Here is a 13,347-nt window from a genome sequence, read left to right on the forward strand (position 1 = left end):
CTACTGGTCATTTCCAAAAGGACCTCTCTGTCAGAACACACAGGCCAGTATCTTCATGAAGACTGCAGGGCTTGGATCTTACTGTAAATTTCTGGAGTACTTATTTAGAAGGGTTATATTTTTCTTTCAAATCCTGATAACTTCTGATTCAAAGAGTAATATCTCGAAGTGTTTTTCCAGTCATGCAGTCTTATTTTTAGGTACTTTAATGCAGCTAATTGGAACCCCTAGGATTTATTTTTGTTTTTCTCTATGGAAATATTTGTATTACAATTCTAAAACCTATCCTTGTTTGAGAAACAGATGTCAAAAGAGGAGTTCAGTCAAAAGAGAAGAAATGACTGTAGCTAAGAATAATTATTTTCACATGTTAAAACCACGCATAGTAGGACTTTCCATCATAACTTATCAATGAATGAAAAATCAGACAGCAAATACATCTGTTGTTTGTGTACAGAAATGTTTTTACTAACCCATTCACAGAAGTGCCAGTGTTTTAAATGTTTTTCCATTAGTGCTGGTGTATTTGGGCAATGTCAGCTGTAGGCTTTAGCTTGAACATACTGGTTATCAGTAGTGGGTATTTGTAAAGGAGAAGGCCAAGATTTTCTGGCATTTTCTGTGGCCAAGGAAAAGTGCCAGATTTCTACTCCTAAAGAGGAGGCAGCCTATTTTCTTAACCTCACTGGCTTTGGGCTTTTGATATTATGTAGCATGTACAGGGACACTTCATGGCCACAGAAGGAGATAGAAGAGTTTTGGAGGATTTAATGAAGCAAAAGTTGAAAGGTTTCATACACTTCTTTTAAACCAGGAAAGCCCATCTAGTCTATTTCTGCTATATACTCTATATACTAACCAAAGTTAGCAGCAGGAAGGAGCAGTAGCTAATGAGTTCTTTATTTACATTCCAAACCGTAAGCTAATTTTTTTGTTTGTTTGTTAGGCTTAACAGATTGTGCTTTGTTTACAAGTCATTAACAGTCTTAATAAATGAGGCAGTTTGGATAAATAGTTTTGAGTATCACACAACTCATTTAACATTTTAATATATAGAGAGAAATTATATTTGATGTAGGGGAAACACACGATTTAACTGAGACTGTTACCCGTGGACAGCTTGGCTCCTGCAGTTACTAGTGTGTGATCCTGGCCAAGTTTTCTAAATTGTCTATATCTCAGTGTCCCAGTGTTTTGTCAAATGGATACAATCATATTACTGTCTTCATAGGAATGTTTCCAGCATTAAATGAGAAGATGCATGTATGCTTAGCATATGTGCCTAATATATGCTAAGCCTATAATAGGCTAATATATAGCCTACTGAGAACTTAGTATGTATGAACTAATCATAGAATAAAAGCAAACACATTTCCACCCTGTCTTTGGCTATACCTTGATGGGTCTCTTGTTATATTTTGTAGCTACTGCTGAAGTATTAACGATATTGACTACTTAATGAAACGTAACTAATGAATATTGGAATTTTGAAATAAAACCCTTTTATACATTGAATAGAAATTTGCTGGCTACCCATAATGATGTGAAATCCAGCAATACTATTATTATTTATTCAGAGGGATTTTAGCCTATTTTGTTTTGTTTAATTTCAACAAACATGAAGGTATGGACAGCTATTTTGAAGAGAATGAAAGACATTATGACAGCCATTGTTGACTTCCCTATTGTCTGATCTTGAAGACCTAAAACTCCTTTCTCATCCTATTTGGATCAGTTTTATACTATGTTGTTTTGTAGGAATTCTCTGTATGTGAAGATATGGACAATTATTTGGAAGAAAACAAGAGACAATGTGATAGATAATGAAGATCTCTGGTTGTGTTGCTTTGAAATTATGTCTCTTACATTGCTTTCTTATGTTCTGTTTTGTTGGGTTTGATATTACCCTCTTTAAAATAAAATTAAAAAAAAATTCTGGCTACCAATAGTAAATATATTAGGAAATGTTTAATAAAACCAAAGAGTCTTTATATTTTAAACCATTATTCAAGAGTAAATGTCTGCCTCACATCATGTAAAGACAATACTAAATAAATATAGATTCCTTTAGCTTCATTAAATATGCTTGTTTCTAATCTTTTCTTTTTATATTTATTAATAATAGAATTTAGTTCCTTTACAAATTTACACAGTTACTCTTCCATGTAGTAGTTATCCACTATTTAAACCTATTTCCCTTGGTAAATCATGAAATTTTTTCTTTTTTTTTGTGAAAAGAATAAAACCGAATGAGACAAAACAGAATAGTCAATCAAAACAAAAGGATGAACATGGTACATGACTTAAAAACAAAATACAAGGAGATCAATAATGGCTACCATAATGCCTTTTGTTATCTTAAGAATTGCCACAATCATCAGGCATAATAAAATCAAACAAAACAGTACAGAACAAAACCAATAAAGATAACAATGGAGATATTAGAGGACTTCAAAAGAAGATAATAGTAAGACCACGATGGGTAATGCATCTTATTGTCTTCAAAGTAATTGCCTATACCATCAGACTTGATACAATCAAACAAAACAGAATAGAATAACATCAGTCAAAACAAAACAATGAAAGCAATATAGGACTTCAAATCAAGCTAATAGGAAATCAAAAATGGTTATCATAATATATCCTGCTATCTTTGGAATAGCTGTCCATGCCATCAAATCTAATTTGATTAGACAAACTAAAACAATAAAACCAAAGTAAACAGAACAATGAAAACAGTATAGGTTTCAAATCATAATAATAGATTAACAATCGCCACTGCCTTCCCTTTTTAGACAATTTCTCCCCTTTCACTTTCACAGGATGTATTGTACCTTTTGGATCCCACTAACTCCTTTAGTTTTTATATGAGGGACACAGCCTGCTATTTACCCAAGTGACTCTGAACATTTTTAACCCCTGAGCATGATCTCAAATTGTATCCATTTACAAGAGCCTCAAGGTTATCTTTCTTTATAGCTCAGTAGTTTTCCATTGTATAAAAGTGTCATGGCTTTCTAACCCATCTGCGGCTGATAGGCAAGCTACCCACTTTTTTTTATTCCCTGTCACATAGTGCATTGTTTTCTCATCTTTGACTTTCTATAAACCCCCTTTTTGGTTACATGTATTTCCAGTATAAAGCATATGGGTGGAACCTGTCTCCTGATCCACTCTGCCTGTGTTTCTTTTTATTGGTACATTGAGGCCATCTATATTAGTGATTATGGCCAACTTTCTCTGCCTCATCTTTGCCATGCTATTGTTCTGCCATTGGTTGCCTACTTTTCCCCTTCATTCCACTGCCCCACTCAGTGAGCCCCACTCAGTGAGCCCCCTCTGTTACATTTTTCTCTCTCTAGAATGTCCTTCAGTATTTTTTGTAGGGTTGGTTTGGTGGTCATGAATTCCTCCAGTTCTTTGTCATGGAAGTATCTTATTTCTCCATTAATTTAAAAAGATAGTTTTTCAGGGTACATCAATCTCGGTTGGCCGTTATTTTCTTTCAGGACTTGAAATACTTCACTCCAAGCTCTTCTTGATTTGATGGTTTGTGTCAAGAAGTCTGTTGTGATTCTGATGAGTTTTCTTATATAGGTGATGTTTCTTTTCTCTGGCAGCTTTTAATATTCTGTTCTTGTGTTGAATTTCTGGGATCTTGATTATATGTCTGAGTGTAGATTTATTTTGGGTATAGCTGGCTGGAGTTCTGTATGACTCACTTATCTGAATATCATTTTCTTTTCCTATGCTTTGGAAGTTTTCTTTAATTTTTTCTGTATTTCATTTGTGTTTACCCCTGCTTTTTCACTCACATTTTTAATTCTTAAATTATAAATCCTTTTGTCATCTTCTAGCCTTTGTATTGTTATTTTTAAGAGTTTTTTTTATTTTTAAGAGATCTTTCCTTACATGATCACAAACTGCAAACCTGTCTTCAAGTTTTCAAAGTCTGCCTTTCGTTTTTTTCCATCATTTTGTCAGCTTTCAATGGAGTTTTTAATTTCCTGGTAATGTCTTTGAATATTTCATATATTCTATGTCATTTTTATGTTCTTTATTGAAGGTTTACCTCAGGTTCCTATTCTGTTCTGTTCTTCCATCTGTGTCTTCTTTAGAGGTGCTTGTTTTATTATGTTTCTCATTTCTTCTTTTACCTGAGATAGTATTTCTGTTCTAAGTTCTTTTATAGCCTCTCGAAGTTGTTTCTTTGTTTCAGTTGCTGTTGCTTCAGAAACTTTAGATATGGGACTCCCAATGTCTTCCATGTTTACATCTCCTGGACCAGAACTGCTTGGGTTGGAGGCCAGAGACTGCCTTTTGCTTCTTCCTCTTGTCATGTTCCTGATTTCTTCTGAACAAGTGGGTAGTTGGATCTCTGGCACTTCCTGTGTTGGCTATAATTTCTCTAAAGTGAGACTGTTTGCTTTTTCTAGACTGCTGGCTAGGGATATCTGATAGTGACCACTGGGTGCACTGGTGTAGGGCTGTTTGCTGATTTTCCCAGCCTGCTTTGGTTCACTAGTGGCTGGTGGAGTGCAAGCAGGGATGGGGCAGGCTGATGCCTCTATCCTGAGCTGGTTATTGGGAAGGAGCCCCCACCACATAGAGTATGCACGGGGGGGGGGAGCTGTTGGGGGATAGCTTTAGGGAAACCTCAGCTATGGTTTTTGAAATAAGCACATTGGCAGGACTTAGTCCAAGCAATTTTCACCAGTCTGCTCTGAGCTAGGAGTGGCTGAAGGAAGCTGGTTGCAGTTCTGGTTCTGGGCTTATCCTGCCCAACTCCAAAATGGCTCCCAGCCAATCACGCACTCCTGCAGGAGGACTGGGTCCTCTACACTCACTGCCAGCCAGTGCCGTTCTCCAGTCTGCTGTTCCCTTCTGCCACCATGTCTCTTTAGAGACACCTCAGGCTTTCCAGCCATCACCTTCACTGTGACCGGCATCCCCAGGTTTCAACAGCTCTTTTCACATGGTGTGTCGAGCTCCAGGTGAAAACACCACCAGCTACCATCTTCTTCTATAAGTTTTTCTTTTTTCTTTTCTCTGTGGGCTTCAGTTCTCACTTTAGGTTCTTCCTGGGTCAAGGGGACCCACTTCTTCCTTCTTGTCTTCCCCATGATGCTATTTTCCAGCATCTGAACTGTTCCTCTCAGAGGGGCTGTTTACTGCTTGCTGTCCCACTATCTTCCCAGAACCAGTAAATCACAACTTAATTAATTGAACATTTTAAATATGATTTCTATCAACTTCTATATGAAATTCCTTTTTCAGATAATATCCTCTTAAGAAGATTTTTTTCTTCCCACAAGTGCTAAATAAGCATTAAAGTCTTTCTAACATACCATAATACAGTGATAACAATGGCGTTTGACATAATTAATATATATCATAATACAATGAAGCATTTATGATTTGCTTTGATGGATTAAACTGCCTCTGTTGCAGCTGTTTTGATCTTGGCCTTGGGGTAAATAGCACGTATGTCATCTGCAGTTAGTACCTTCTCCATGAGTGGGAATGAAGAGGAAGTGAATGTGTCTATGTTGCCAAGAAAGAATGGTGGCCAGGCTACTGAAATACTGGATCCACAAAACTTAGGGACCAGATGATTACTGCAAGGACCTGATTTTTGCAGGCCCTCCATTTGCCAGCTCTGGTAATTGCTAAAATAAGGTCAAAAGCTGTGGTTGGGAAAGGCCTGAGACAAGAAAAGTTGAAATAGAGGAGGACATCAGACATGATCTCATGACTGTGAGAGGAGTATAGTTAATGCCTGTACAGAGAAACATGAGCAACTCATTAGGCTTCAAGGTTATGCTTTTACAAACATACCATGATTCTCCCTACCATAAGTCATGGCCTGCTTAGTCACTTCCATTTACAAAATCTGGTTATCTTTATTGTTTTAAACTTATTTGCAGCATGTATTTCTTCACATGATTGTTTTGTCTAGTGTTTCTCTAAACTTTTGTTGAAATCTTCTAGGAAACAATCTTTCCCCTTGTAAAAGCTCCTGTAAGTACAACTTTATTTTGGTGTGGATATCAGTGGATGGGCTATGACATCCCATTGACTGTAGAGCAGGGATTTCACAGTGCCTGCTGGAGCAGTCATGGCTTGGTGGGGAAGGAGTGTGGAAATGGTGGAGAGCTCTATCGGCATATGAGATGGTGTCAGTGGCAATATGGGTTGTGGGACCTCTGTGATATCCTGACTACAGTATTCTTCTTTGGTGTGATCTCCAGTTTCCATGGCCAGAGAAGCCCGAAAATGAATGAGTAGGGATTGATGGAATAAAGGGGAGGTACTCAAGGAACTTGAGGATGCTTTTTGGAATATATTTTTTAATTGCTTTAACTGGAAAGGTAATCCCACCCCCCATCCCCTGGTCTTTTCCTCTCTGGCCATAGATCAACATTTCACTGTGGCAACTTTTGATTCATGAATGATCTTATGAATAACCTTTGCAAAAGTGAAATACATATGTGTTGGCTCTATTACCCTGTAAATTGTTTTGCTAAAATTGATTCCTATTCTATATCTAAAATATGTTTTCATAATTTAGAAGAAGGCAGAAAGACTGTATTGTATCTGGTATGCAATTCTAGGCTTTCACAGAGGCATATTCACATTCACAGAGGCATATTCTTACTGTGTCTTGTGTTAATGAATCTTGTCTCCTTCTGTTTGTTTGATTGCTGATGTTATCTCTTTTGGCTATTTGTGAAAGGGAGAGTGAGTTGCTTTGTTTACTTTTTACATAGTAGAATATATCAAGTTATATGATATAGACCTACTATCATCAAACATAAACTATGTTGAGGCTGCTGGCTCGATATTCCTTTTACTCACGATAAGACATTCTGAAACACAACTTAAATAATATGTTCAAATTAAACATCTAGGAAATGGTAGATGAAAACTTGAAACTAATTCACTTCAAATCCTTCACTAGGCCATGGTACCTAAGCTTTCTTTACCTTTTGAGTGCTGGATTATTCCATAGCGCAGCACTGGTTTTATACTTGGTTCCCTTACTTTGCCCTACACTCTTACTTAGTTTCAACTTTGTTGAATCTCAGTTGAAATCAATTCCTTTTCTTATGTTCCAAATATATATTATCGATTTGCTATTTTCAGCACAGTACAAGGCACTATAGGGGATACAAAAATAAATGACTGCTGATAGCCTTGGAGTTTCAGTTAAATGGCAGATGAGTGAACACAGTGAAACCTCCTCATGAATGTGTGCATCACGAGGTAGAATGAGAGTGGTCTGACTGAGCCACAGCCCATGAGGGGAATTTGCAGAAGACAATACCAAGAGCCTCTTCTCTTGTGGACTTTGGTTGAGACTTGGGTTGTTTGCTGTTGCGTTGAGCAAAGAGAAGGTTGATGATTGTACTTTGTCGGTGTCGCTCCTGGCCGGCAGGAAGAACACGCGACAGTATCTGGCGGTGGACAAGCTTTTCTTTATTTGTCTTCCTCACAGTCTGCCCCGGGATCCTACCCGGCCGAAGCCTCAACCGGTCCGCTCCCCGCGGCTCCTTCCGTGCTTCTTCTCTACAGTCTGTCCCGAAGCCTCTACCGGTCCGCTCTCCGCGGCTCCTTCCATGCTTCTTCTCTACAGTCTGTCCCGAAGCCTCTACCGGTCCGCTCTCCGTGGCTCCTTCCGTGCTTCTTCTCTACAGTCTGTCCCGAAGCCTCTACCGGTCCGCTCTCCGCGGCTCCTTCCGTGCTTCTTCTCTACAGTCTGTCCCGAAGCCTCTACCGGTCCGCTCTCCGCGGCTCCTTCCGTGCTTCTTTTCTCGTGGCGGGAGAGGCACTCACTTTTATAGGGTTACAGTGGCCAATCAGTTCAAAGCACGCGATGCGGGCTGATTGGCTAACATCAGTTGTTGCTAGGCAGACTATCTTACAGGGCGGGTTGTTTACCAAGCAGGAAGCAGGAGATAAGCGCCATCTTAGCACACTTGATGGGAGGGGTAATCTAGCTCAGGCTTTGCTCTTTCCTACAGGCCTCACGTCCGCCAAGTAAGGCGACCGGGCTCGGCCGCGGCTCCCAACAGTACTTGATGGTTTGCTGTCACTATTTTTTCATGAAAACTTTATTTTGGGAGGAGAAACATAATCAGTGCAAAAGAGAAATTAAGCGAGAACAGGGGCATGCAGATATGCTTTTACTTTGCTAATATTTTCTCTAGTCCGCAATAAAGATAACCTATAACCAAGGAAAAAACAGAAGAAAGAGCCTACACTTCTTCAGTTGAATATAATCTGACAATCAATGTTTCATTCATGCAAAATAATGCTAACAGTGACATTCGTGGAGGTGAAATATACAATGAGGAACTGGAGCTTATATTCTATAGGAGAAATAGACTGTCTATAAAAATAAATATTCTGTTTTAGGAAGAAATGATGATCATTAGAAAGATCGTGTTATATGAGAGATAATTACTCCTAGAGAAATTAGGGGGAAATGTTAGTATGCATACCCACCTCTATTTATTGTCTAGCAGTTTACAGGCTTGCATTGTCCTAAGCAAGAACTCTGGGAGGTAGATGCTATTTTTCATCCCCCCTGTACTCCGTCTGTTTCTTCATGGAGAAAACACTGGAATAGAGAGGTCAAATGACTTGCCAGCAGATAGTTTGTAGTTTGCCTCTAGAGTCTTGTCATTTAAAACAAGCAGCTTTATTCTTCACCAGACTGTGTCTTGGAGCGAAGAGGAGAGTGAATTTTTCATACACAGCTAGCAGAGGAAATAGAGAAACAGTAGCAGGAGAGGGCTAGGGGAGCAAAGAGAGACAGATCACACCATCCAGGAAGAGTGATGTGGGGCACAAAAAGTGGGAATTGTAAATATCAAAAGGGTAGGTATGTAATGCTAGCCTAGCATTGGGCTATGGACGACATTGTGTTGTTCCCTAAAGTGAGTATACTTGATGTTTTGCCCTTTATATGTTTTTGAAGAGCCTCTTCCTATAAGCAAGTCGACTGCAACATGGCTAATCTAACACTCATGCAGAAAATGGATATGAAGTTTAGTAGAGGCAGTAAGACCAGGTAAAGGTGATAATCAATAATAGGGTATATGCTTAGGGAGGGAAGTGACAATAACCATGCCAAATTGCAAAGTAAGAAGTGAGAAATTACTGACAGAAGCCATGGAGGTACAAAACGAGGATATAAAATTTACTGACTGTAAAAGGATCATTAAAAATATTTGCGTTTTGAACTTGTGACTGTATGGATGTTATCAACAGAAGTGGCAACAGATGATGAGGTTGATTTTGTGCGTAGACTCGTGGAGATGGACAATTAGCCGGCTGGTCCATTGACAATGAGTATAATAATTACTCTGGTGATGTCTGAATGCATTTTACCAGGCCTAACTCTTTTTACACTAAATCAAAGTCAAGGCCTGATGGAATAAGAGTATACCTCAGAATTTAGAATATGCATCTATTTGGAAGCACAAGAACACCTAGACTGACAGATTTCTTAGAACCTTCTGGGTTTTCCCTTTGGTAGGCAAATAAAACATTCCATTTCTTTTACTTGAGGACAGTCCAGAAACATCAAATAAAATAAATGCTTTAGGAGACAATGGTGGGTTTGATTTGCCCTTTCCTTTCTTTTTGGTCACTGGGCCAATCAGCAGGGCTATATCTCAGCAAGATCCATCTGGGAAATTATTGGAACTATCAAAGGTATATCAGGGCTTGGTTCATCCATAACAGTGGGAATATGGCTGAGAGAGGTTCTTGAGGGAGCTGAGTCACAGTGGGGTTGGGAGTGGGGAGAATATGAAATTGGATGAAGAAGAATCATTAGTATAGGACATTCTCTCATAATATAGCATTTACTTCTGTGGAAAAGGGCTCAGGATACTAGAATTGTGAGAAAAGTGAAGGTTCACATGAAATGAAGTGGAGATGCCAGAATTGTCAGGACTGATCATAGAGAAAAGATTGTGGGTGCAGAGAAATGGACATGCTGAGATCCTTCTAATATGCAAGCAAAGAAGACTCACCAGTGGACTGTATTCCTTGGGAGGCCCAGGGGACACTTGAGATGATGAGGGACATGCTGTTGAGGGTACATCAGCGACTAAGAGAGCAGTGACTCATTCTCAGCTGCTTACTCAGGCTGCACAGCTGGGTACCCTAGGGGCAGTGTTGGTGCAAATAAAAATGTGGGATCCTTGCATACACAATGGGAAAACCTTTTTTGTTTTTCTCATTAGTTGTCTTTTTTTGCTATTTAAAGTGTGTTTCCTGGAGCGCAAGGTACTTTATGGATGAGAAGAGATTCTTGTATTAATGAAGATTCTCCAGAGAAACAGAATTGATCAGTGGATTGATTGATTGGAATTGGCTTAGGTTACTATGGTGACTGAGAAAACCCACAACCAGCCACAGACTGGAAACCCAGGAAAGCCAGCCTGAATGTAAGTCTACAGGCAGAAAGAGATCAGTGTGTTAGCTTAAAGAAAGACAGAGAGTGAATCCTCCCTTTCTGTTATGTTCACGCCTTCAATGAACTGAAAGAGTCTCACTTGTTTTGAGTAGGGCCATCTGCTTTACTGGGTTTACTAATTTAAAAGTTAATTTCACCAAGAAATACCTGTACCGACATACCTAGGAGAATTTTTAACCAAATATTTGGTTAAATATCGGCACCATGAGAGGAGCTACAAGTAGCAAACACTCTGGGAGCTTTCATAGGATACTTGTGCTGTGGAGAGTGGAAGATAAATACAATGCACTCAGGGGCCAGCATAAGGACTAGGAAACTAGCATCAAATTGGTAACTTCCTCATGTTCTGGAGGCAGCACATTCTTCATTTATAGAAACTGGTATGATCATATACCAGGTGATGTGAAAGATGGCTAAGTTTGCACAGGCCCAGAGTAAGAAAGTATCCTGCAGCACATCCGGATTGTGGTACAGCAGTGCTGTTACTCTAACCAAGTGATTGGACAAACTTCATAGTGCTGTGTATCTGAAGAGAGGAGGAATCCTGCATGGAGCCTGCTAAGGCCCTAGACTGAGGAGTTTTAGAGTATGGATCTTGTCCTGCTGAAACCCCAGCAGAGGACATTAAATAATGGTCAGAACTGCCTACCCTAGGCTGAGTACTGTCGGACCCACCCAGTTGGATTTCTCAATAGTTGTGACATGGAATTAGTACATCTGGTATTAACCTTGAACATGTATAGAGAGTGCCAGTAAGTTTCATAAACACAAGCCCAAATTCTCATGTTGTCTATCACAATTGTACTAACATCCATCCCTGGTTCACACCTAACTCCGACAGCAGAGGGAAAACTCAGGCTTGCTTCATGGATCACTTGGCGTGCTGCGGCTCTGATGTCCCATTTAAGGATCATCCTTAAAGAAAGTTGCAGAGGGGCAATTTTCCCAGTGGGCAGGCCGTGGCATTGTATTTGCAAGCCCACTTCATGTGGAGAGGAAAGCCACCAAAATTGTGACTTTGTCAAATTATGTCAGCCATGAACGCTTTTGAGGTTAGAGCCAAAAGAATATCCTGATGGATTCAGTATGGAATCTCATGGAAAGATCATGTTAAGGAAGATGCCAAGGTGTTGGCCAGATCATTTGGAAAAATGAAGTGGAGCATTTTTTTTTTGCATAAATTTCAGGAGTTTGGTTTGGAACATGTTGGTTTGAGTTACCCATTAAACATACAAATCGTGATGCTAAGTGTGCATTTGATTTGAGTCTGGATCTAGGAGTTCAACCTAGGTTGGGAGAGTTATAAAATGTCAGAAAAAAATCATGGAAGTGACCAAAGAAATCTTGCCTGGTGACTTGTGGAACAGAGAAGAAAGGCTTTCCCCTTACTTATACTGGTCATGTGTATCCTAAAGGGATGGGAGTGTGAAAATGACCAAGTTTTGGAGCTTTTTCTAAACATTACAGTTCAGATTCTGGGTAAGTTTTGCAGGGCAGAAAAAGTGGAGAGTCACAGGGTTGTGCATTTAGGGCCAGTATGTGGATGCTTGTAGCTCTCACCCATTTCTGATGCTCCTCTTTCTAGGCATACGAGAAAATAAAACTTCCTTTTCAGAAAGTTCTGGTCTTTGGATGAAAGGAGACTATTATCTCTGTGCTGAAGTGTTTCACCCGTGCTGCAGAATCCTCTCATGTGTCCTTCCCCTGCTGAAGTTAGCACAGAAATGTACTGAGAGGGAGATGCCACGAGGTGGAAAAAGTCAGAACACCAGGCCATCACTGGAGACTCACAACCCTGGATTTTGCTCGGGTGTTCTATGTGTGCTAGGCATCTGAAGTTTTTGTGTAGTTATTGCAACAAAATGTAATCCATTCTAGTAAACATAGTCTGTAGGTTATAGACTTTTGGGGGAGCCTGTAGAAATAAGGACCCAGGCTTTGGAGGAGGGATGTGAGAAGAATAAGAGTTCAAGAAAGCCAAACTTGGTTCATGTCACAAACTTCTTAATTTTCACAATGTGCACTCTGTACAGAATAAAATGCCATTTTACCATAAATAAAGAATTCTTTTCAATTTTAAGCCTATTTTGGGGAAGTTTTAGATTCATGTCAAAACTGGGAAGATTGTGCTGTGCAGAGTTCCCATATACAAACCCATACGCAACGTCCTCTCACAAACGCATTGCCTCCTCTTGTTAGCAACACCCATCTCAGTACATTTATCACAATCCATGAGCCTATACTGATACACTGTTATCATTTAGACTCCATAGTTTACATTAACATTTATTATTGGTTTTGTACATTCTGTGGGTTTGACAAATGCATAATGGAAGGTACGCATCATTTTGATATTATGGATATACTTTTCAAGCTTTAAATATCCTCTGTGCTTTTCCTATGCAATCCTTTCTACCCTCAAACCCTCGGTGTCACTGATCTTTCCACTATTTTCATAGTTTTGTCTTTTTTCACAATGCCATCCTCGATAGTTGGAATCATATGATATGTAGATTTTCCAGATTGGCTTCTTTCACTTAGGAATATGCATTTAAAGTTCCTCTATGTTTTTTTCATGGCTTTATAGCTCATTTCTTTTTAGTGCTGATTAATACTCCATTTTCTAGGAATGCCAGTTTATTCATTTACCTTCTGATGGAGATTTTGACTTCTCCCAAGTGTGGTTGCTTCCAAGTAGGATCAAAATACTATAAACATTTGTGAACAGGTTTTTGTATGGACAAATGTCTTCAAGCTACTTTGGGTGCATCCAGAAGATGCAATTACTGAATCACACAGTAAGATTGTACTTAATTTTTTTTTTTTTTTTTGGTGCTGAGAATCGAACTCACAAC

The sequence above is a fragment of the Cavia porcellus genome, unplaced genomic scaffold (assembly GCF_034190915.1).
Source record: "Cavia porcellus strain 051 isolate PalLab524CR breed Dunkin Hartley unplaced genomic scaffold, mCavPor4.1 scaffold_1, whole genome shotgun sequence".
Taxonomy (NCBI): Eukaryota; Metazoa; Chordata; class Mammalia; order Rodentia; family Caviidae; genus Cavia; species Cavia porcellus.